The 24,121-nt window shown below is 36.8% G+C and overlaps 1 protein-coding gene and 1 pseudogene across 2 annotated transcripts in view; one reads left to right on the forward strand and one right to left on the reverse strand.

Annotated features, from left to right (window-relative positions):
- Positions 1-1,611: 1,611 nt before the first annotated feature.
- LOC127957980 (N-acetylglucosaminyl-phosphatidylinositol de-N-acetylase-like) lies at positions 1,612-23,938 on the reverse strand (annotated as a pseudogene).
- Positions 23,617-24,121, forward strand: part of LOC127957976 (nuclear receptor corepressor 1) — a 77,565-nt gene continuing 77,060 nt past the window's right edge. Inside the window, exon 1 of one of the 2 annotated variants that reach the window (XM_052556735.1) lies at positions 23,617-23,753. The gene's annotated coding sequence lies outside the window, so the exon portion shown is untranslated. The remainder of the gene's footprint in view (positions 23,754-24,121) is intronic. The other variant, XM_052556724.1, reaches the window with a different exon arrangement.

Genomic DNA, 24,121 nt, shown 5'->3' on the forward strand with positions numbered 1-24,121 from the left:
TTAAACTGGTTAGACTGGAGATGATAAGCAACCAGTTTATCATACAGTAAGTCAGAGGTGCTAAACGAATGGCGTACGTAACTAAGTAAAGACAAAATGTAGGCTTTAGGTAACCTTATCATTCCCTGCGTCATGCACCGTGTTGTGAACCTAAAGAGAGATCGAAAAAAGCGACATTAAGCACAAAATACAAGGGTATTTATATCGCTGCCCAACTAAAAAACAATCCCTTAAATAATTAAATGTATCCCTTAAATAACTATATTTATTTAAAGTCTCTTGATCGCATACATTGGTAAATACATTAGCCAATGAGGTACAGATCGTCTCAAGTACTTATCAACTTGTTTTTCCAGGGAGGGTGATGGTCTTGTGAAACACACCGGAGGTTGCCACTGTGGCGCGTTTTTTTTTTTTTTTTACTGTCTATGGTTTTGAGGTGTTGAGCGCTTCAGATTTACACGTGTTTAGTTTCAAGGAAGGACCATCTACAGCCATTAACACACTCACTGTACAATGGTCAAAATGGGTGATTGTGTGATCACGTGGATGGCTTCCTGAATACTTTAAAGTGGAAAGTGTCATCTGGGTCACTCAAATGAAATGGTGATATTTTTACATAATCAAGAGCCTTAAATCATTCTGTTAGGCAAAGGATGTATTTAAATGTTAATGCCATCAGTTGTTGCCATCTAATGTCAGGGCACTACTAGGTAAAATATAGTTTTTTTTCTACAAAAAACCTATTCAATTGTAAATAATCAGTTGTTTACAAATTACGATCAAGTTAACTATTTCAAATAGTTCATCACAGACAGATGTAGGACGAAAGTGTGATGAAAATTAATGATGATGATGAAATTATCGATCTGTGTCGGCTTTTCATAGTTAGTCATTGTTTTCTTAAGAGACTAAAGTCCCTTTTCCATGAAGTAACCCACATGATTGTTTAACTTTCTTGTGTCTCAGTTGCAGTATTTGTAAAAAGCAACAGAATTAGCACTTCATTGTACTCAGTTCCTCTTCAGCAGGTATGGGATTGAAGCATGTACTGTACACTGGAGCTTTAGAGGCTGAATGTAGAATAGATGAAGCATTTGTTTAGAATGCATATAATCCTAAATCATACAATTATCATGTTTCATAGGGATCAGAAAACTTAACCACATACACATTTAATCCACACATGGCCAAGCACACATTCTGCACGGCTCTCTCCAACCCTGATGGATTTGGGGAGTTGGTCTGAAAGCCTTTTTGGGAGTTTTATTTGATTTACTCATTGTCATTTTTATAGTTAATTTTTACTGCATGGAAATTGTTTATAGATACAGTACCTTGCTTTCTATTAAATTATAAATTTTCTTGTTGAAGAAAAAAAGTTTGCTCTGTTCTATATATGTCTTTTTACCAGTTATAAATCTGCCATGTGTTTACAGGAGTGGACCCTGGAACAGTGAGCAGTGTCACTGTGGAAGACTTCTGTGGGCAGGACTGGGAGGAAAATATGTGGAAGCTTCAAACTATAAGAAGTATGTCAAAACAAACAACAGACACATGATTCAATGTTTCTATTGGCTGAATAAGATCGAAGACTAAATTGTACACTACTACTTCTCAAGGCAGTTTTATTGATATATCAGTGACACCATGAATCAACCTTTAACAGATATAAACATTTACAATATTTATTTTCTGAGAAATTGGAGGAAAAATATTCATGAAACATCTTGTATACACAGCACCGGTATACACAGACTTTCTGAAATAGCTTATTTTAGTCTAGAATGAACACATCAACTATATCAATTATATATTTCTTCCTTTAAGAAATGTACCAACTTGCATATCACAGGACAAAAAGTTAGCAAAACTGAATGGAAATAATAGTAATATAGATATTTCCACAAATGAGTTACTGGGAGTGCTACTATGGGTATTGAGAGATTTATTCCTCTGGCGCTCTTCAGCTAGGAGATCCCAAATGTTTCCCAAATAAACAGCAGTTCTGAGGCACTCACAAGGAATATAAGTTAAAAAGCCTTTATTTAAACTCGGCTATCCATTAAAAACATGCCAACAGGTTTCGGCCTCTGAGACCTTCTTCAGGGCATATGCAAATTGCTGTTTATTTGGACAATATAGATATTTGTTGAAGATTAATGAAGATTGTTGATATCTGATATATGTTTGTATTGTGTTAATGTCTGTTTGTATTGAGGGTGTCAGGTATAGAGTAAAAATAATACAAATGTATTTCTAAAAAAAAAATCAGTCTTTTTTTTCTCTTTATCAAATTTATATTAAACAAAAGTATTGCATTGCTCTACAGTGGCATAAGTTTGAAGTCATCACAGAACATATACCAACAGAGTTTCAGACTTCGCTCCAAGAAATCAGAAATACAAGTCAGTTTTGAAACCGAACTGAATCATAAGATTTGGTACATTACTTATTGATCCATTTGGAACAGTGCTTTACTTGGAACTCTACTTTAATAAATCCAATAACAACAGAAACAACAAAGTCCAATAACAACGGTAACAGAAAAGGTAAACAATACACAGAATCACATTTTGTCCTTCATCCCCTGCATACTCAACAGCACAATCTGTGTTTTGGATTTAACTAACTCTACTAAAGCGCTTAACTCCCCAAAACCTACACCTCCCCAGAAATCCGGCTTTCAGAACTTTGTATTGTTTAGTATAACATTCTCTAAGGTTCTTTATGGCAGCAGTTCTCCTTTAGTGTATGCAGTTTGGATATACTGACTGAACCAATGATATATGCTTTCATTGTACAGTAATTTAATGACATCTTATTTGGAATTAAGTTAAGAAACATGAAGTAAACCTTTATTTCAGTGCATAAAATCAGTGCATAACTTCAGGACAGGAACGGTGCCCAAGACAATCTTAGCTAATAAATCTTCACATTCTTTGTTTCCACGGTGATGGTTTGGAAAGTGTTTACAAGCATGTAGCGTGAGAAAAGTATGTAGAGCCGGCGGAACCACAGCAGCTGAGAGCGATGACAGAGCATGGCTTTCTGAGGAAGGAAGAGGAGAGAACAAATTAACAGACTGTAACACAAGAGCAATGACATGCAGTTTTTGAGTACCTAACTCTGAGGACTTTTATCTTTTTTCAATATGACTTATAGATTACTTATATTAATACAACTTAATGAAATTAAGTGGATGACCTGACTCAAGATGACAAACTGAACATGCTATCTTCTGACTGGTAGAGCCAGTTCAGGCTTCGGCAGGTCAGACAGGAACCTTTCAGAAGGTTAGTTAATGTTCAGAGTAAAGGTTCAAAGTACCAATGTGTTGATCAGCAATACAGTCACTGTTTTTTGAGAAGGAGCTTTTCAGTTATGCATGCAAGTTATGAATGCTCTATGTTCATAATTTTGGGATGTATTTGGGTATTTACCTGAGAACAGCTGAATTATTGTAATGTTTGGAAGTCATAACTGATCATAACTGATTCAGGGTGTCTTGATTTAGTTCAGGGGTCATTAAGTATAATCAGACCTTAAGCTCTTTGTTTAAACATGAATGATGACGCACCTTGGCACGTTTATACTCTTTCCAACCAATGATGCAGCAGAAATCAGCAGCCAGCTGACCGGCAGCTCTAGGACTGACACGTACTTTCTGAGTAAGCTGATGGAGTGAAGAGACAAGATCTGACAACCTGTGGGGACAGACAGACAGATAGAAAAAAAAATTAAATTACAACTTAGTGCAGGGTTTCCACATCTTTCATCAATGAATTGGACAATTTTATGGCTTTTGCAGCCATTTCTTATTATAATGATTTATATATTATGATTTTATTATTTCATAAAGACTGTATTCACAATAAGCAGTGCTGTGACTATGAGGTTGTGCATACTACCAAGGAGCTTTATGAAATAAAATTGGAAAAATATACAGTAATACAATGATTAAGAACAAAATACTAATAGGTTGACCTGCATCTCATATGTTTGTTTCTTCTTTTTAAATTAAATTTTGTAGGGACTCTTTAAACAATTTTATTTATTTTTTTTAAGAAATTAATACTTTTATTCAGTAAGTATTTGTTAAACTGACCAAAAGTGACAGTGAAGACATTTATAATGTTACAAAAGATTCCTCTTTAAATCAATGCTGTCTGAGCTTTCTATTAATCAAAGAATATTGCCGTTTTTTTTAATTGTCATTCAATGATGGGTGTTTGCCAAAAGGAATGGGAGAGATTTCATGTGTAAACCATTATTATTATGAAATGAAGTTTTGATTTAAGCTGGGATTTTGAACAGGTTTTCAAAGCCTGAATCAGAGAAGTTTCCATTTCCTCGTCATCTTTTTCCCCTATGGAAAGTTTGTTTTTATTGTTTACTGCATAGTTTACTTTGCTATTATTTTTTAAATGATTGATGGTGCCAAGTTGAATATTCTCAGCCTCAATGCAAGGGGCCTGAATAACCCAGTGAAACGAGTTGCTGTTTTGGACTTTTTGCCGAAACAAATAATTAATATAGCCTTCCTACAAGAGACTTATCTGTTAAAAAAGGGATTCAAATCGCATGGTTAATCGCTTTTTCCAGGTAGTTGCTTGCTCGTCAGCTTTAAACAAATAGAAAGGTGTGGCAATCATATGTCAGTGCAATTTACGCTTTAAGTTGTTGGATACTTGGGCAGATCGCAAAGGCAGAATAACAGTTGTGTTCATATAGAAAGTTCATATAGAAAATAAAACTGTTACCTTCATCTCAATTTATGCCCCTAATACTTTTAAAAGATAATTTTATGAACAGCTCACTAAGGTGCTGCTGCTCTCTGACTTCAAACTAGTAATAGGTGCTGATTTTAATGCTGCTGTTGACTATTCAGTTGATAGATCGGGACAAAAATATGCTTCTGAGGCTTTATGTTCCTGGATTAATGATACTGGTGGATCTCTGGCGTGTATTAAATCCTGGTGTTAAAGGCTTCACCTATTTTTCTTCAAGACATAAATCTTCCTCTCGAATTGACCATTTTTTCTTCTAGAGATTTGTTCTATAATATTGTTACTGTTAACTTATTAACAGTGGCTTTTTCTGACCAAAATGCAGTGATTGCTAGATGGCGTTTTAACACATCACTACTCTGAGATGAAGCATTTAAAACCAAGTTTTCAGATTTTGTAAATATAAATAAAGGCTCTGTGGATGACCCAGGGACAGTCTGGGATGCTGTTAAAGGTTTTATTAGGAACTTTACTGTATGTTATGCCGCCAACATAAGGAAAGCTTGGTCATCCAGATTACACGATTTAGAGTCTAAATTATCATCTTTAGTAATTTTTTTAAGTAAACTTTTAAATGGTAGTGTATACAGGGCATGGGTAAACTACTTAATACTGACAGTTAATGATAGGGTCATCAGAAAGTATATCTGGCTGATTAAAGAAACACTAGGGCGTATATGGTGTTTATGTTATGGTGTAGAGTATATGTTATGTAAAATAGCATCTATCTACCAGATGGAAAACACCGGATCAACAGGACTAACCTGTCCTTATTATGGCTGGACTGACTCTGAGAAAGAAATTCAGCTGGGAATTTAATGTGTCAAATACGATTTTTAAATGTGGCATGTCGAATTAGAAATGAGTCAGAAAGAACAGTGTTCAATAAATATTTAGACCACTGAGCATAAGACTTCTTTGTGTGAGAGCATATCGACCCCTAGTGGTCTGAGTCATGAACTGACCGTTTCATTCGCATCTGCTTCTGCTCTAATCTATCAGATGTTTTAGCTTCATCATTCTTTGCTTTTAGACACAATGGAGACACAGAAGAACTGTGACCTCAAACATTTCCTTGCTTGGAAGTAAGAGAGGGTTGGTCTAGTTTAGAGGTCTGTTCTGGGAAAATGGTCAGGAAGTATACCGGAAGTGTTTTCTAGAGTGCACTTAATCAAGTGACCAGTGGGTGGGGTACTTTGCCCAGAAAACAATACCAGCAAGATGTGAAGGAGACGGTCTAGTCTTACTTACTCTACCAATAATTAATCATTAAAACAATAGTTAAAACGAGACTCACCTTCAGGTAGTCGTCCAGCAGAAGCTAGATGCCTGTTCCCAAAGACATGAAGGAGAATCACCCAAATATGATAAAAGTAACACACCAAACTCATAAGTGCATATACTCTAAAAACAAATTCTTTATGAGAAAATAAATTAACCTGATAAACAGACCATACAAAATGTAAATACTTCAGAAAATGATTTATATATATATATATATATGTGTGTGTGTGTGTGTGTGTGCGTGTGTGTGTGTGTGTGTGTGTGTTGTGTCTTGCAGCACTAGCAAGCATTTGTAAGCATTTTGTGGATGTAGATTTACTATATATATATATATATATATATATATATATATTAAGTGTCTGATGGGGTTAAGGTCAGGGCACTGTCTTGGCCAGTCAAATTCTTCCACACCAAACTCATCCATCCATGTGTTTATGGACCTGGGTCACATTCATGGTGGAACAGACAGGGGCCTTCCCACAAAGCGAAGCATTGTCCAAAATGTCTTGGAATGCTAAAGCATTAAGATTTCTGAATACCGAAACTGAAGAGTCTCTCTTGCTCCCATTATTCTGTGTGTGTGTGTGTGTGTTTGTTTTAAGGACACACACACTTCCTGAGGTCTGGGTTTTTCTCAGATTAGAGTGAGCTCTAAATCCATATGCAGTTCCTGGAACTGTCTGTCATGGCCTGGCTCTCCCAGTCACACCACCTGTGTTGGCCCAGAGCTCAGCCCGAGATGACCCAGTCCCAGCGCCAACTTCACCACTGCTTCCTCTCGCTCTCCTTCTCACACAGACAAATAAATTCATCTACAACAGCCCAGAAGAGACAGATGTCCGAAAAGATTGGCTCTGTTTCTTAAAACCAAACATTGCTCAACAACTGAACGTTGTTTGTTCTGGCTGCTTTACTGCAAAGCTTCATGCAAGTCATTGCCTCACACCAGCAGAAAGCTTTATCTCCTGTTGTCTGGATGCCTTTATCACCCGTATTAATGATTTAAGCTTTGATACCCTAGTGCAGAAGAAAGGATTGAGATTCATACAGCATGAAGGTATGGGGCAGAGTCCGGCTTCACACTGAATTGTTGCAAACACTTAAACAACAAATTGTCTGATCCGAGACCAAAGGTTTGGATTCCCTCTCCTGCTGAAGCGATTCAGTGTTTTGCTGCTCTGCTGGAATGTGTGTAATGTGAGCAATTATTTGTAGAAATGGAATTATACCTAGATACAGCTGAGTGCATTTGTTTGCACACCCCTTTTGTCAACTATAGTTTTATAAACCCCTCACAATTTCTACAAAAATAAGAGATCCAAATGAATTGTTTGTCATTTTTTATTTAGAATGTGCATTTGCATTCAACTTCACTGCTCTACATGATGCCAAATATAAGTGTGTATTAAGGAGCCTGGACATTTTTATGTTTATGTTTTATGTTTAACATGAACTATCTTCACACCATCCTACTGTGAGACCAGTATGTATGTCTATGCTGGTCCTGGCTGGTTTATGTTGGGTATATCTGGTTTGGTAATAGTTTAACTTGTGGGCTAATACAGTCTCGCCGTTTATCAGCCAAATCTCAATGGTAAAGCTGTTTGACAAAAACATTGTGCTGATGAGGCTAAAATAACTAGCTGAGATGCTATTCTGTTCAGCAGGGTATGCGGGCAATATCAGCTCTTTGCCATTTCATTTGGATCCTAATATACTTGGTTTAACTTACCTCTAATAAAAATAACCTAGGTCATGTTAAGCAATATTAGGTTGTTTCCTTTTTGAAACTCTAACAATATGTACACATCATACAGCTGATGTAATGTCAGAAAGTCTGTTCTTGCTAAAGCTTTTTCAACTAGCTTTATTTTTAGAATGTTACAACTTTTTTTTTTTTTTTTTTGTAACATGCAAGTCCTTCTCACATCCTGTTGTTGTGGAGTTAATTCTTGCATTATGACATCAGCATAAGGTTACCTGAGGGTCACGTAGATGGCAATATGATTTGCATGTCCACTCACACCGCTGCCGTCAAATGTCAGTACCTGCGGAAACACGACATAAAACAGAGAAAGATAAATCAAATAATTTGTTTATATTTGTTAATGAACAAAGCATCATGATCTAACAATGAACAATACTTTAACCCACACTACAGTTTGGGTGAGTAAGAGTTTATTGTTTTATTTTTTTGAAAGAAATTAATACTTTTGTTCAGTAAGGATGCATACCATTTTAAAAAAGTGACAGTAAATGCATTTGTAACTTTACAAAAGATTTCTATTTCAAATAAATGTGGTTCTTTTAAATATTTGTCATTTTCATCAAAACAAATAAGGTTTCAACAAAAATATTATGTAGCACAACTTTTTTAAAACTGATAATATTAATAGATGCTTCTTGAGCATTAAATCTGTATATTAAAATTATTTCTGAAAAATTATGTGACAATGAAGACTGGAGTAATGGCTACTGCAAATTCAGCTTTGTGAACATAGGAATTGGTTACGTTTTAAATATATTTAAATAGAAATCAGATGTTTTGACTGGAAATTATTTCACAATATTATTCTAATAAGAATCAATGTATAATTTATACAGTGACCTGTATATGGTGTTTTTATATTTATATTTGATCATTCAATTAAAAATAAAGCACTGTTTGTTTTAATGGTATATTACAGTATATGCGTTTGTAATATGTAACTTTACTTTTTTAATAACAAAGATAAAATAATGGAAATATTTTAATATTCGCTCACTTTGGCCTAAATGTCTGCCATTCTTTATTTATATGAATTTTTTTTTATATATATTGAAAAAATAAAAATAAAAAAACCTTTTGCCATATCACCCACCCCTACTTGAAAGCTTTTTTCCCATCTGCATTCTTTCTTCCCACTGAAGAACGTGGGTGAAAAGGTGAACACAAGATGAAAAAACAAGCAAAAGAAAAGAACTTGAAAATAAGATGACACACAAGCCAAAGAAAAACAGTAATTTGAAGATTCAGCAGTGGACTTGGTGGGAGTTGTTGCCAGAACTGTGTGGAAACACTTCTATCTGTGTATCGTCTGCTGTGTCACCAGAAGAGGGATTCTGTCTTTGGGAATGGGTGCTTTCCAAGCGGCTGCTGCACATAGCTTGAGAGTGCCAAGGGTGGAGGAAAATATGGTTGACAAAATAATAGATTGTGGCAGGTAAGTAGATTGTTGCCAAACACAACAAGGCGAGTGAGTCAGCTTTCAGAAGAGACTATTGGCATGAACAAGAGGGAGGAAAAATCCAAATGCTGTGAACAGCAGAGAGACCGAATATAAATATGTTTACATACATGGTAATAATCGAGCTACAGTGAAATTAAACCACCAATCTGTAATAATTAAAAGATAAAATCTGTCTTTCGGATGATGGCCAATCCTAGTTTTAATAACGTGTACATGCTGGACGAAACCAAGCTACAATTCCGTTATCTGTGTCTGTTAGTTTGATTTCATGTAAACAAAAATCGGACTGGTACGGTTTCATTCAGATGAAGGCGTTCACATAACACTTTAAAGTGATAAATCACTGCTTCAGTCCAATCAAGTGCATGCAAGCACACTTACTGACATTTGACTATTAGAAGAACGAGGTAAACGTGTGTGCACATACATATACATTTTAATGTAAGCATAAGGAGTCAAAGACTTAGTTTGAATCAGAATCAAAATCTGGTACAAACAGCAGTAATGCACATCTGTTTAAGTCAGAGGAGGCTATTTGTGTAATAGAGCCCTACCTACAATCTTCTGCTCGTTGTGAGAGAGTGGTAAAGCGCACAAGATGGCCACCACTCTTTTCCCACACATCTGAAAGCCATAGTCAAATTGGAGTGTAATGTTATAGCACAACATCAGTATTTCCATCCCCACAGCCTCTCCGGCTTAAATCAAACATGAAATTAAGGGTGCAGTGGAACCGTGTGCAGATCCACTGGATTCAGCCTGTATTAGCGAGGTGCGGTTTAAAGGCAGACTGGTGTGTTGGTGTAGCTGGAAGTCTGGCTGGAAGGATATCAGTTGGTGTTTGCATAAACACTTATGGATCATAGTCGATGGAGGTAAACCAAGTCATGCTGCAAGAACAGTGTCTTGTTTACTGGCTTGTTTATGCTAGTCTTGGCGTTCTTTGGGAATTTCATGGCATGCAGGCTGAGAACGAGGGAGAGGGAAGGAGAAAGAAAACTCTTAACAGTACACATGAGAAAGAGAGAGGAGGTGCAAGAGGGAAAATATTTGTTCATGTATTTTTTGGGGATCTTTTCTGGAAGTCCTTAGCGCTGGCTGATAGATATCTGTGCATTAGCTTGCCAGCAGTGACCCTGGGGAACCGCATGTGTCTGCTTCAGCCGAGTTCAGCGGTATTATGGGATATTACAGCATGTGTAATTAGGGCTAAATTCAGGGGGCCAATGAAAAGTTGGCCTGAGTGAATTAAGCTTACTGATACAGTCTCAATCAAAGCAACCTCATGAGAAAGACTATCAGATAGGAAAGTAAGCACAGTGAAAAGCTGGAGTCTATGGAAACCTCTGCAGCAAACGCTCAGATCAGTGGTTCTCAACCTCTTTGACTCATTGTCCAACATATTTTTCAAGCCTCCCACCATAGAGGCTAAGATATTTCAACTATAGTTATGACAAGGCTAATTTTTTAAATATTTTTTTTATAAACAGAAACAATAGATTTTAAGGCTAATAATTTTTTTATATATGTTTCCTGGATCCCGGATCAGTTTTTTATGCTTAACTAAAAACCTTATTATAAAATAGATAGTTCCGGTCCTTGATTCTGATTGGTTGAGCCACATTCGAAACTGTTGTAAATGACACTACAAACATACACCTTTGTTTACTTGTGTGTTGATCTGCAACCACTTTGTTGGAACCACAACGGTTTCTGAGGAACATTGTTTGGTGAAAGAATACTGTTTTTATTTCTATTTATACACTTTATTTGCTCTGTTTTATTCTGTGAAACCTATAGCCCTGGGAAGCCGTGGTTTACAGTGAATTTATAACAGCTAAGCAGTTTCTAGCAATGCCCCTCAGCTGTTATAAATTCACTGTAAACCACGGCTTCCCAGGGCTTATTGCTTTAACACTATTTAGAAAGGTCTAAAAATGTTCATTGATTATATATTCATCTTTCGCCGCGTGCTAAAGTCCATCTGCAACCATGTTTTCTGTCTAAGTACTGATTCTTTCTCAATTCATTATTAATAATAACCAAAACAAACATTTTAGAAATCCTTTGGGATTCTACAAAAAAAGCACACACTTGTTTCCTGTTTCTTCAGAATCTTTTAGTGCACTCTGCTTTTTCACAGATCCAAGGCCTCTCAGTGCTCTCAACTTCACCGCTGTCATGTTAAATTGTACACATACTCATCAGTCTTCTGGGTAAGGTTGTTATCAACATTCTAGAAGTTTCCTACCACGCTTATGCTGTAGTTTCGGATGTGTTTGAGGATCAGAGAGGAGATCAGTGCAGTGCTCCACTGGACCGTGGGGTCATCTGGAAGCTCTCTGCATGAACAAAAGGAGAGGAGGGGAAAACACAAAAGCATTATATGGAGATTTCACACACTTTTATTACACAGAAAAAGAAAAACTGAGACATGTAGGCAACTTGTGTGCACTTTACATTTCTGTTTCTGCTGTAAAGTAAAAAGTAAAAAAGTTATTGTGCAATGAAGTGAAAAATACAGTTTCATGTGCAATTGCGAGATATAAAATGACACTGCAAAAAAATAAATAAAGCCACTTTGGGAGAAAGTCACAATAACTATCTTTTTACTGAGAAACAGGCTCTCTCTATCAATGCACATCAATTTTTCCATCTGTGTGGAAACAGACTTTTGTCTTCACAAGCACAATTAATGAGAAGCATTATATATAATACTAAAGACAAATGATCAGGTGTGTGTATATCCAGCTCTGTCCATGTCCTACGTGTAAGTTTGATTTGGACTGAGCAAAAAGCATTTATGGCCAACACACACACAGCTGCAACAAAACAGCAAGGTCCTGGAAGGGCAGGTTTTGGCCTGAGGGCTGCACTGGTGAGCGAGAGTCTCTCTATCTGATTTACTGCCACAGTCTCACTACCGCTCAGCTGGAAAGCATCCCACAGTCCTCTCTCAAATCTGGGATCAAAGGTCACCTGGGCTTTTCCCTCTCATTCATCTGTAACTACAGCTCAGGGAAAACAAGAGCCATGCATCAATCTCTTTCTTTTTTCCTCCTTCTCACACACACGACTTTCACTTGAACACCCCACATAGCTGCTGTGTAATGTATTGGGGTCAGAAGAAGCGCCGCCCACTGTAGACAATCAGTTAAGCGCATGTTTTTTTTTTTGTTCTCTAGCTAATTTTACTCCTAGACACCTTTATAAAAGATCAAATATTAGAAGAGCAGAAAGATAAAGAGAACATCTGAAGGTCAAGAACAAGAGACACAAGCTCCAAAACATAGTAGGCTGCCTACATAGACAGTATTTTTAGTCATTGTAGGTGCATTTGAGAAGTGAAGGCGAATCCAAAGCATTTTTGCCAAATTCTAAGGAAGAATATATAGTTCTAAGACTGCATCTACAGTATTTGATTAGAAATACAGTAATATTATTACAGTATTAATGTTATTGTTTTATGTCAGTAGCTTATCATCATGTTTTTGAAACAGAGTCAGAGAAACCAAGAGAAGAAGCTATAAAGGTTAAACATGGATTCTGACTGGCTGAAGGGCAAACAAAACCACTAGAGGACTCTATCTACACGGATTCAGTGGTCAGATATTGGACATGGCAGGGTACAGTGGACTGTGATTGGCTGAGAGAGTGGAGCTGGCATTGCATACCATTGGCACTGAATGTGTTAAAGACAGCCAGCAGCAAAATCCCAGCTCAAGGTCACAGGGTAAGACGAGAAGAGGGGGAGTGAAAGTCAGAGTGAGGCAGAGACAGATAAAAAGATAGAGAATTGAATTGAGGCCACCTCCCTCTCTCCTCTCCTATACTCACAATGGGGCTTGACAGTTGTTTCTGTTCTTTTGTGATGGATCTGCACACAAATCAAATGCTGGTCAGGGTCATGGGGTCGCCTCTGGAGGAGTGAGGTGGGGTGCGTGTGAGGTGATGTGATGGCTATAGAAAAGGCTTTGACTGGGAAATAACGGGTGCAGTAGCAGTTAGGATATGAGGAGATGAGAGTATGGACATGTACAAAGAGACTGAGTAGATATTAAGTAAAAGAGATATGAATGCCAGGACGACTTTCTATGTGCTTATCTTACACAATTTATAGAAAAGTTTGATTTTATACAAATACTGTCATGAATTGATGTCTTATGATATATTTTCCAGCACACCTGAAGCAAAAGTACAATTCTAAGCTTGTAGGTCAGCAGTTCTAAATCCATACAACATTACATTCTCTACTTTGTGGGATGCAAAAGGTGAATTTCTGAAGAATATCTTAGCTGCTCTTTTCCAACATAATTAAAAAGGGAATGAGAACTGGTTACCTCAAGCTCCAAATTACAGAAAAGCCCAAAGCATCACAAAGTATCAAGTCTTCATTTGTGTGAATAGACCAGTCTTAACTAACTGCTAATGTTTCCCTCAGCAGAAGCTCTCAATGGACTGCATAGGTCGCATTCAACAAAAAAATGATGACGTTCTGATCAGTGATGTCAAACTGCTTTGGCTCTCACATGTCTATCACAGTGGTCTGGTTTTTAAATAAAGATATCATATAACCTCAAAAGACATGTAATGTAGCACATGAGTGATATTGGCAATTTTACAGTACTTTTATAATGTTTTTTTTTGGCATTTTTGAGCTTGACAACCTGGACCCTTTCACTTTTTTATTGTGGAACTGCCAGGATACTGTTCAAGACTTCACATTCAATGTCCAAAGGAAAAAAAGACAGTCATGCAGCATCAATACAACATGATGATAAGTTGATGATGACAAACTTGTGGGTGAATTTAGGCAAACAGATAGTCCTGTCCCAAACACCACTGATTAAGCCATTGTTATGGCCAGCCCAGTTGGACCATTTTTTGCAGCTAGTAAAACAAAAATCACACATTAGACTTGCTAATGAAAGAAAGAGAGAAGAACAATAAAAGAAAGAAAGAAAAAAAGAAAGAAAGAAAGAAAGAAAGAGACACATGCTCTATCTGACCTTTTTCAGGATGGATCAAGGCAGAGTGTTGGCCTCGCTATAGCAACAGTGTCAAATGCCCCATAGTAACCTCTCCTTTCCCTCCCTCCCTCCCTTCCTCCCTCCCTCCTCTCTCTTGCTCGCTCACTGCATGTGGATGTGTAATTGCTTGCAGGCATCTGAATGCAGCAGATGAACTTTAGCCTACTGAGGAGGTGGTGTGTGTGTGTGTGTGTGTGTAGAGAGGGTGGGGTGGGGGGATGGGGGGTCTGGCAGCATTTGTTTTGTCTGGTCACATGGGGCCCTGGCTGCCTTTCCGTTACAGGCCCCAGTGCATGCTGGGAAACGCTGAATTGCTTAACGTCAGTTAACCCTTCTGGCACAAATAAGTTCTGACTGAAATGAGCCCAGGTTCGCAGTCATATTTGCACAGATTTATGGAGTTTAAGAAGCACTTTTATCAGTCGGTAGCTCTTTAGTGCAGAAAGCTGGAAAGCTCAAGCTATATTCTCCATTCATTTAGATGTTCAGTGGCAGCCAAACAGCTTATTTCAGCCAAATTTAGAACACTAAAATGGAATAACAATCTCAAATACTTGGCACAAAACAGCCCTGTGGCTTCCAAGATATAATACAGAGAACATTGCTTTATGATGAAAAGAAGAGGGGAGAGAAAATCAAGACAAATGGTAGCGAACACATCAGTTGCATGTTTCTGCCTTGGAAGAGACATAGAAACCCCAAATGTTCCCAAAGTTTTCCATGACAAGCTCTTGGCAGGCAGTGCATTTGCAGTGCTGTTTGGTAATTGTGTTAACAGAGCTCATCTCTCTGAGGGTCTTGACCTGCCATCAGCCCCGACACCCACCCGACCCGACTTTCTGTCCTCTTCCTGCAGCCTATAAATCACACGGTTTCATTTCCTTGCAGAATCAATTTATAATTAAACATGGTGGGCAATGAATGCTATTCTTTTCTTCTCGTCACTACAGTTCAAAGTAGTTATGCACTTTCATTTTATTCAAATATTAATATATGTTGGTTGTTTTATAGCTATTTTATGGAAGTCCATTTCCACAGCATAAAACAAATCATGCTTTGGTAAATAATAAGTACACATTTAAGTCATAATTAAGCCACTGATACTCAAAACTGTCCCAATTATATGAGATAAAATTAAAAAATGTTTAAAAAAAGAAAAAAATGGAATTATGAAATAAAAAGTAATAGTTATGACACAGTCATACTATGACAAAGTAATAATATGAGATAAAGTCAAAATGAGTAAAAAAAAAATCCTAATTACATAAAGAACACAGGACACAGAAACTTGTTGTCAGTGCTGCCCCATCAACTTTTTCGATAAAATAGTTTGTGACCTGAAAGCTACGACATTTCTCAGTAGCAAGGTTGTGGTAATGTCACCTTTTTGAATCAGTTAAACAGCTACACTATTATTTGCTGCTGCTGAACACTGTTGAGAGTCACTTCTTGGCTGCATTACCACCTCAGGTGTGCATTATTATTCAGTGATTCAATGGCCTGTTATCAGTTTTTTTTTCATAGCTATCACTTGTTTTCTAACTAATTCTGACTTAAAGGGGTAGTTTACTCAAAAATTAAAATTATGTCATTAATTGCTCACTCTCATGTTGTACCAAACCTGTAAGACCTTCCTTTTCATCTTCGGAACACAAATCTCTCAGACCCTCCATAGACAGCAAGGGTCCTACCATGTTCAAGGTCCAAGAACTTGTGACAAAATAGTCCATGAGACATCAGTAGTTCAACTGTTGCTTTATTGTAGCTTTGTAATAAAATTACAAATTTCATCAAAAATATCTTAATTTGTTTTCCTAAAAGGTCTTATGGGTTTGGAACGACATGAGGGTGAATAATTAATGACACAATTTTCCATTTTTGGCTGTACTATCCCTTTAATATCTATTCATTGCAACTTTTAATTGTATACTTTTGTAAGAATTATGGTTATTTTATTAACATATTATTACCATTAGTATGTTTTTTCCTTCTATTTATTAGAAACTGACTGCTATACTACTATATTAATAATAGTCATTTTCTTTAGTAGTACATTTCTTTAAAGTCACATTTAATTATTAAATTATTAAATTGGATTTGAAATCAAACAAGAAAAAAATATTTGCCGTCGACTTTAAGACAACATCTGTGAAAATGCAAGAGCTCCTGAGAAACCATACTTATGTCCACCAAGTTCAAGGAACACATGCAGGATAATCTCAAAAACTAAACTAACACCCACGGAAAGCTCTCAACACATGATAGAGACAGAGAGAGAGAGAGAACTGTCAGAGGAAGTAAAAGGAGGACAGGCACCCAACCTGATGTCACCCTGCCAGGCAGGTGGACTGTGTGGTCTGTGCTCAGAGAAACGGAGAGTACATCTGTCTGCCTCACTGAATAATACAGAAAAAGAGAGAAAAAGAGTGTGGGGGTCGACTAAGTACAAGTTCAGTGAAGCGTGTTCAGATGTGCTCTTATCACAAAAGCACTCCCATGATGCATTGCCTCAGTCAGAGTGTAGGCGGTCAGTGCAGCTGTGCACTGGAGAGACCAAAGGAGCTCAGAGCCCACAAGGACACACTCTGAGAGGGCACAAGTTAAGTTACAACCAAACTTTACAATCAGAGTGTAAAATGAAATGGATATCACACACACTCACATATGCTGTGCATGTCATTACAATTCACTGAATCAGAAACACAACTTCAAATTGCCAGCAAACAAGTCTATGCAGATATAATTAGAGATGATAACCACAAGTTCATGAGGTCTACACAGTCTCACATTTCAGACCTTTGAGAGTTGGCATAAAGTCTGATTCACTTTGCAGTTGATTCTGGCTAAAACACAGGAAACAGGAAGAGGCTGTCTGATAAACACGTACAATGTCAAGCCTGTGCGTTTTCTTCACCATAAGGGCAGGGATGCACCGAAAAGAAAATTCTAGCTGATAATGATAAGCTGATACGAAAATCAATTGTATTTTGTCTAAAAGAAAAATCAGCAGATTAGTTAATGTCAAATTAATTTTATGTAATTAATTATGGATAACTGTTCATTATGAGATGAAAGAAACAGTTTCTGTTATCACTAGATAACTAGAAAACAGAACAAATCTAATAATAGGCTAAAATAGTTATAAACAAATAAATATGCCAAAAAATATCTAGTATTGACCAAACCTGTATTAAAAACACAATATTGTTTTCATATGTAATTTATTCCTGTGTATTTTCAGTTTCCATTAATCCAGTCTTGTGTATCCTGATCCTTTAGAAATATATATTATGACTTTATTTATAACATTTATTATTATTAAGCACTGCTTAATTTTTGTAGACAAGTTTGATGAATAAAATGTCCAAAAGTACAGTAATTGTTTTAAATGGAAGAATTATTTTAAATGGAATTATGGAATGTCATAAATCCAGCGACTAGACCAAGCACCTTGCAAAAACAACTTTGTTTCCTGGTGGACTGATGAACTAAGAGCTTCAACCAGTTTTTTCCAGTTCTGCATACAATGTATGTGAGTGAGTGAGTGAGCAGTCTGTGGTCATGCTGTCTGAGACTGAGACTAAAGTCCACAAGTCTTTGTCACTCTAACTACGTGCACTTATGTAACCTTCATCTACTCGCTAGAGTGTTTATGTGTGTGTGTTCAGAACTCTCTGTACAACAGCGTCGAGTGCTGCTAACAGCAGGGAATGAATAGGATCACTGCATGCACACCAATCCTGATCACTACACAGCGACCTTTCCTGAACCAGCTCAGAGCCCAGATGACCCGGCCTGGACTCAGACGCTCAAACACACACACAAACAAAAGCTTAAACGTGCACATGAAAGCTAGAGATTACCACAGTCTGCTGAGGTCATGCCATGCAAACACAAGACCCAGAAGCTCATCTTTCAAATTTATGCATTATCAGTTCCCTGCAGTTGTCAGTTAACTATGCTTTGGTTGGAATCTCCAGCCAATTCTGTAACATACTGTAGATAAAATAGAAAAACAGATTAGGATGACCCCGAACAGAGTATTTAAGAGTGAAGCGATCTGTGCTGTACTTATTGTCATTCATGATCTGGGTTTTGGGTGAGATTAAACCTTGCGTATTTGTGTATGTGCTTGTGAATGACTAGAGGAAAGGATCAGAAAGATTAAAGTGTCAGCTCCTGGTTAACGAAGACTGAGATATGGTGGGAAAGGTGAGCCATGAAAAGATAGAGTGAGTCAGAAAGGATCAAAGTTTATTCTCTGTGTATATTAGGTTAAAAAAATAAAGCTGGGGCGAGCAATAGAGAAAGAGAGAGAGAGAGAGAGAGAGAGAGAGATACAGGCGGATCGGGAGTCTTGCCAGCTGATTATGAAAGTTCCAGGTGGGTGTCATGATACTTATGACCTAGTCAACACACACACACAAACACTCCCAGGCTTCTCAGAACACACCCTGCTTCCACGTACCGCCACTAGAGCAGTCTAAAACAAGACGACTGGTCATTGACCCTGCAGTTACACAAAGGGTTCGTATACACACACACACACACACACACACACACACACAGGGTTTGCATGTAACTTCATATGTTAGAGCTGATGACCCAAATAGAGGTAAATTTGACATCCATGTCCAAAGCAGTCAAAACAAGGGCGTATCTCAGTGTCCGATCATACAACAAGCAAGGAAATATTGTCTCTTTAAATTTGAGAATGCTTAGATGTCAGTCCAAGTAAAAGTATAATCTCTGAAACAATCAGTCACACACATACTCAGGGGACTGCTAGTCAATCCATTATGCTTTAGTTTTTCCATGCTTCCAAGAACTAACAATCTCTAAATGTGGAAAGGTTTCGGCCAGCCGATGGTGTTTGGGACCTCTTGGGCTCTGCAGCCTTTAAGCACGATAAGACGAACGGCATGAAGGAAGCTTAGAGCGCACTTTACTGAAGGAACAGATTCATGCAGGGAAGAGCTGGAGGCAGGGTGAGTCACAGCACTTGGAAAACAGCCTGGAAAACACATTACCATGACTCTGCAAATTCTTTTGGGAGAACTTGAATTTGTGACACATGCATTATATTTTCGCTTGCCGTTCCCTGGGTGGACAGGAAAACTCTGGCTTATGTCATTTAACAAAAACCCATTGAAGCAAAGTTTATGAAAAAAATTCCCCCATGTAAAATGCCTTCATATGCTATTTCATCAAGAAGCTTGCAATAATTTCCAGAGGATCTGGACCAGCTAAAGACTATGAGTATAAACTGTCTGGAGTTTATTATCATCCTGTCCTACTTTTAAAAATCTTTTACAATAACCATAAAACCTATTTCTAAATGAACATTTTGACTGGGATGGACTTTTACTAGAGTGTAGATAGAAGGAAAAAAATGCATTTTTTTTTTAGATGCAAGATATTAAGTGTTGTTTTCAGGGAACTCAAACAAATCTAAGATATTAAAAAACAAAGCTTCCAGAGTATAGTATTCCCCCAGAGGAAGCTGCTGTGGATGTAATAATCTCATTCTGTTGTATTTCTAATAACTTTTGATCGCAACAAATTATGTTATATTGTAATACAAATAAATATATATATATATATAGTCTGTGGAATATATTAAAACATAAAACATATATAACAACATATAAAACTATATATATATATATATATATATATATATATATATATCAGTGCTGTCAAACGATTAATCGCTATTAATCGCATCCAAAATATTAAAAAAGTGTTTACATGATATATGTGTGTGTGCTGTGAATATTTATTATATATCTGTAAATACATACACATGCATGTATAGATTTAAGTATGCTTATATATTGAATATTTTTAAATATAATATAAAATGTGTGCGTATTGATGCACACTACACATAAATATATTATGTAAACAAAAACTTTTAGCTTAGATGCGATTTATCATTTGACAACACTATATATATGTTAATAGTGTAAAGGTGGATCATATCAAGATTGTTTTGTCCTGTCGGAGCCAATAGAAATTGTGCATAGAGTCCGTTCCATTAAGTTAATTTTTCTGAACCCACTGGCAATTTTTTCCCACATTTTCATCATAAACCACACTAAACTTTGTTAGATCAAAGAACACTGTTTTCAAGTAAAACATCTAAACATTTAAGAAAATTACTTTTTCAGTCCAGCTGCAAGCTAAAATCCAAATCCATGTGGTATCTGAAAAGCTGAAGGATTACTTCCTTTCACTTTTTTTCCAAATGTGGATTTAGGGACTTTGGGAATAAAAAGGGATTGAGTTTATTCAGCACAAAAAAAAATGAAATGAATGAAACTGCTTCAACATTCTGAAAGAAGGTGTTAGCAGTAGAAGTATGCTGTGAAGAGACAACGGTTTTTAATCAGGTCTAAAATGATCTCTCCTTCACACACAGCTGGTTTGCATATATGCAATGACAGCACATTGCCTTGCAGAACTTCAGGTGATATTACAACATCTGAGTCACATAAAAACATCCAATGGTGGCGAATGCCAGTTACCAAAAATACAGACATATAAACGTGTGGTGGTGGTGAAGTAGCTCATAACAGGGCTTCGAACAAGCCATCGCCAGGCCCTGTATGTCAAGACATCTACAGAAAGGACTACAGATTTTAGCAGAACTAGAACATCTGCCATACGTTCAACGCATTGTGTGTTTCCTAAATATTAGGATGCAAAATGTACTCACAGCTCCTTTTAACTCACTCTTGTCTGTAGAGTTTCCCCTAAAACCACCACAGAAAAGTCTGCCGTTTTTTTCTGAGCCCATTCACATTGTGGCTTTCAGCAAGGCACTTAAAACTATAAGTTGTCCTTGGAATAAATAACCTGTAGGTTGCTTTGGACAAAAGCATTTGCCTTACTAACCTCATGATGTAAGGAACACATCACCATGATACTTTCAATGGGAATGCACGCAAAACTCATCTATCCAGGTCCCTTGTTGCAAATGACAGCACTGATAATACTGTTGTTTTTTTTGTTGTTGTCAAGATCACTTTTATCCTGTGTATGTGTATGTCTGAACCATGGATGGGACAACTGGCATTCAGGACTTGCACACATTCAGAGTTTGGGGTCCTTGAGAATTGTTTTGTTTTTGAAAGAAGACTCTTATGTTCACCAACGCTTTGTTTATGTACAGTAAAAATAGTAATATTGTGAAATGTTATGACAACTGTTTTCTATTTTAATAAATTTAGCCATCAGTCCAGTCAGCTTCTCGTTAGCCTTCAGAAATCATTCCATTATGCTGATTTAATGCTCATTTATTACTATAATCAATGTTGAAAAAAAAGTTGTGCTCCTTAATATTTTTGTGGAAACTATGATTAAAATTTTTTTCCAGCATCCTTTGAAGAATAAAATTCAAAAGAACAGCATTTATATGAAATAGAAATCCAATAAAAAACTTGAAGAATCTTTCTGGCCCCAAACTTTATATTACACATAAATTACATATTACTGCTATGTGTTTCTTTAAGACTACTGCTGCCAATCTGTAGCTCAGCCAGACTCTGGCACAGTTAAGCAATGATGGAATAGCAGGAAAACTTTTTCAGGCGGCCTGTATTTTGGAAATCTGTAATATAGCTGACAGTTATTATACTGAATGAGAAAAACAGCTGATGATTCAGGAAAACACTGAAAATTCAACCGTGACTAAGATGTGAAGGAGCTCATAACATCTTCGAACTGATATTGTAGAATCACATCGACTATTTCGGACAATCCAAACTCTTTTTTTCAGGACGTATCAGCATCGAGTTCTCAGGCGGGTGGAGGACTACCCTCTTTAGTCTCCCAGCCTGGTCTTTTATTTCCTCTAGTGACAGAGAGCGAGCATCCATACATCAGCTTGAGCTGTCTGTGCCTCTGTTGTGACAAGAATGGAGGTGTTTCATTTGTAGATCTGCCACTGTTTGCTCACAGGGCAGCCAGGGGAGAAGAGGAGGGGCCAGACCCAGCGTGGTACACACTTAATGGGTGTCCTCACTGCAGCTAAAGCCTTGGGGGGAAGGCCACACTGGAGCTGAATGTTTCTTTTTGGAGGACTAATGAAACACCCCCACTAAGAATAGAGTAGGGCTTATTGTCAGTGTTAGTAGCTGATTTTTTGTTTTTATTATCTTAATGGAAATATTCATTTCATTTATTAGAAGCAATTGTATTGTGGGGAAAAAGAAATGTGAATCTGTCACATAATGGCATTGCATCATCATACTTATGAATATTTATACACACAAGTTGCAGCTTAATATTTTGTAGAAACCATTATGCATTTGTGTCAGGAATCTTTGATCTATTTCAGAAGAACAGCATTTATTTGAAATATAAATATTTTATCACTTTAAAAAAAATCATGCATCCTTACAGATTAAATATATTTATTTTACTTTTAGAAAAAAACTCAAATCTAAATATAAACTTTTTTTATTGTAACAATGTTTCACAATATATCTATTTTACTGTATTTTTGATCAGATAAATGCAACCTTGTTGAACATAAGATAATTAATGAAAATCTTAATTATCTGGATTTCCAATTTAAAAGTTCTTCAGAAGATTTCTGAGGAAGATGGTAAAATATTCTATATTTAAAAAAAAAAACTCATCCTCATGTTGTTTCTTTCATATTCATTTCTTTCTTCTGTGGTACAAAAAAATAGCTTAGACATAATATTAGGGACAGTTAATATTAACCCCCCCAGTTTTGATCAACATATGGGTGAGTAAATGATGACATGATTATACATTTTAAGGTGAAACCTGTGTGTGCTGCTCTTACTTGTCATCTATGATGGTGACATGTTCAGTTGGGATTCCTAGAACTGCACAGCTGTCAAGCAGTTCCCTTTTGCGCTGTAGTCCTTCACTGTTGTAATTACCTGAGCATTGCATAAAGATTTTAAGCGTCTCTCTTTATTTTATAAGCATCCCAAATAGTTGAGCAGTCCAAAATATTTATTTATTTAATCCGTTCAGAACATAAAGTACAGTATTTGTACAAATTGCATTATTAAACAACATATAATTGCAAGATCAAAGTAAAAAAATATATATATCTTTTTATATAAATAACCAATCATTTTCATTACAACTGAAAAAAGATTCAGGTTATGGTTTTATTTAGGGACTAGTAAACCTACCTGTCGACAAACATAACAGATAAACAGCTACTTGTGATTCAACAAGTTTTAAGATTGTAGGTGCAAAGAACATGCATTCATCATCTGGATGTGCAGTGACGAACAGAGCTCGAGTCTCGCTGGCGGTCACGCGCAGCGCGTCTTCCTCCGAGTTCCGTGAGAGCGCGCTGGACCTCTCTTGAGTTGGACAAAAACTCGCGTTTCCGACGGTGTATAAAGGGGTGGATATTTTATTCCGTAAGTCTGGCCATAACTGACTGTATCTGTAATACACAAACTTAATGGAAATAGTGTAAGCCACAAAGACAAATATGATGGTAATGAAAACAAACATCTCGACCGCGCCATGAAAGAGTCCGTGTGAAACATCGTTTCCTGACCAATGGTTCCTGCAGACAGAGCGAATTGTTTACAAGGGGGAAAAAATATTGTAGAAGACTTTATATTAATTCTGTTTCCAAAATACATTCCGCATATAATGTTGATGTCCCAAAAAAGGCACAATTGCATGACATAATTTATTAAATTATCTTTAACGAGCATCATGGTCGTAATAATTTCAAAGGCGGAAGCGTATGTAAAACAATTATTAATAAGGGAATTGA

This window comes from Carassius gibelio, chromosome B5 (assembly GCF_023724105.1).
Source record: "Carassius gibelio isolate Cgi1373 ecotype wild population from Czech Republic chromosome B5, carGib1.2-hapl.c, whole genome shotgun sequence".
NCBI classification, from domain to species: domain Eukaryota; kingdom Metazoa; phylum Chordata; class Actinopteri; order Cypriniformes; family Cyprinidae; genus Carassius; species Carassius gibelio.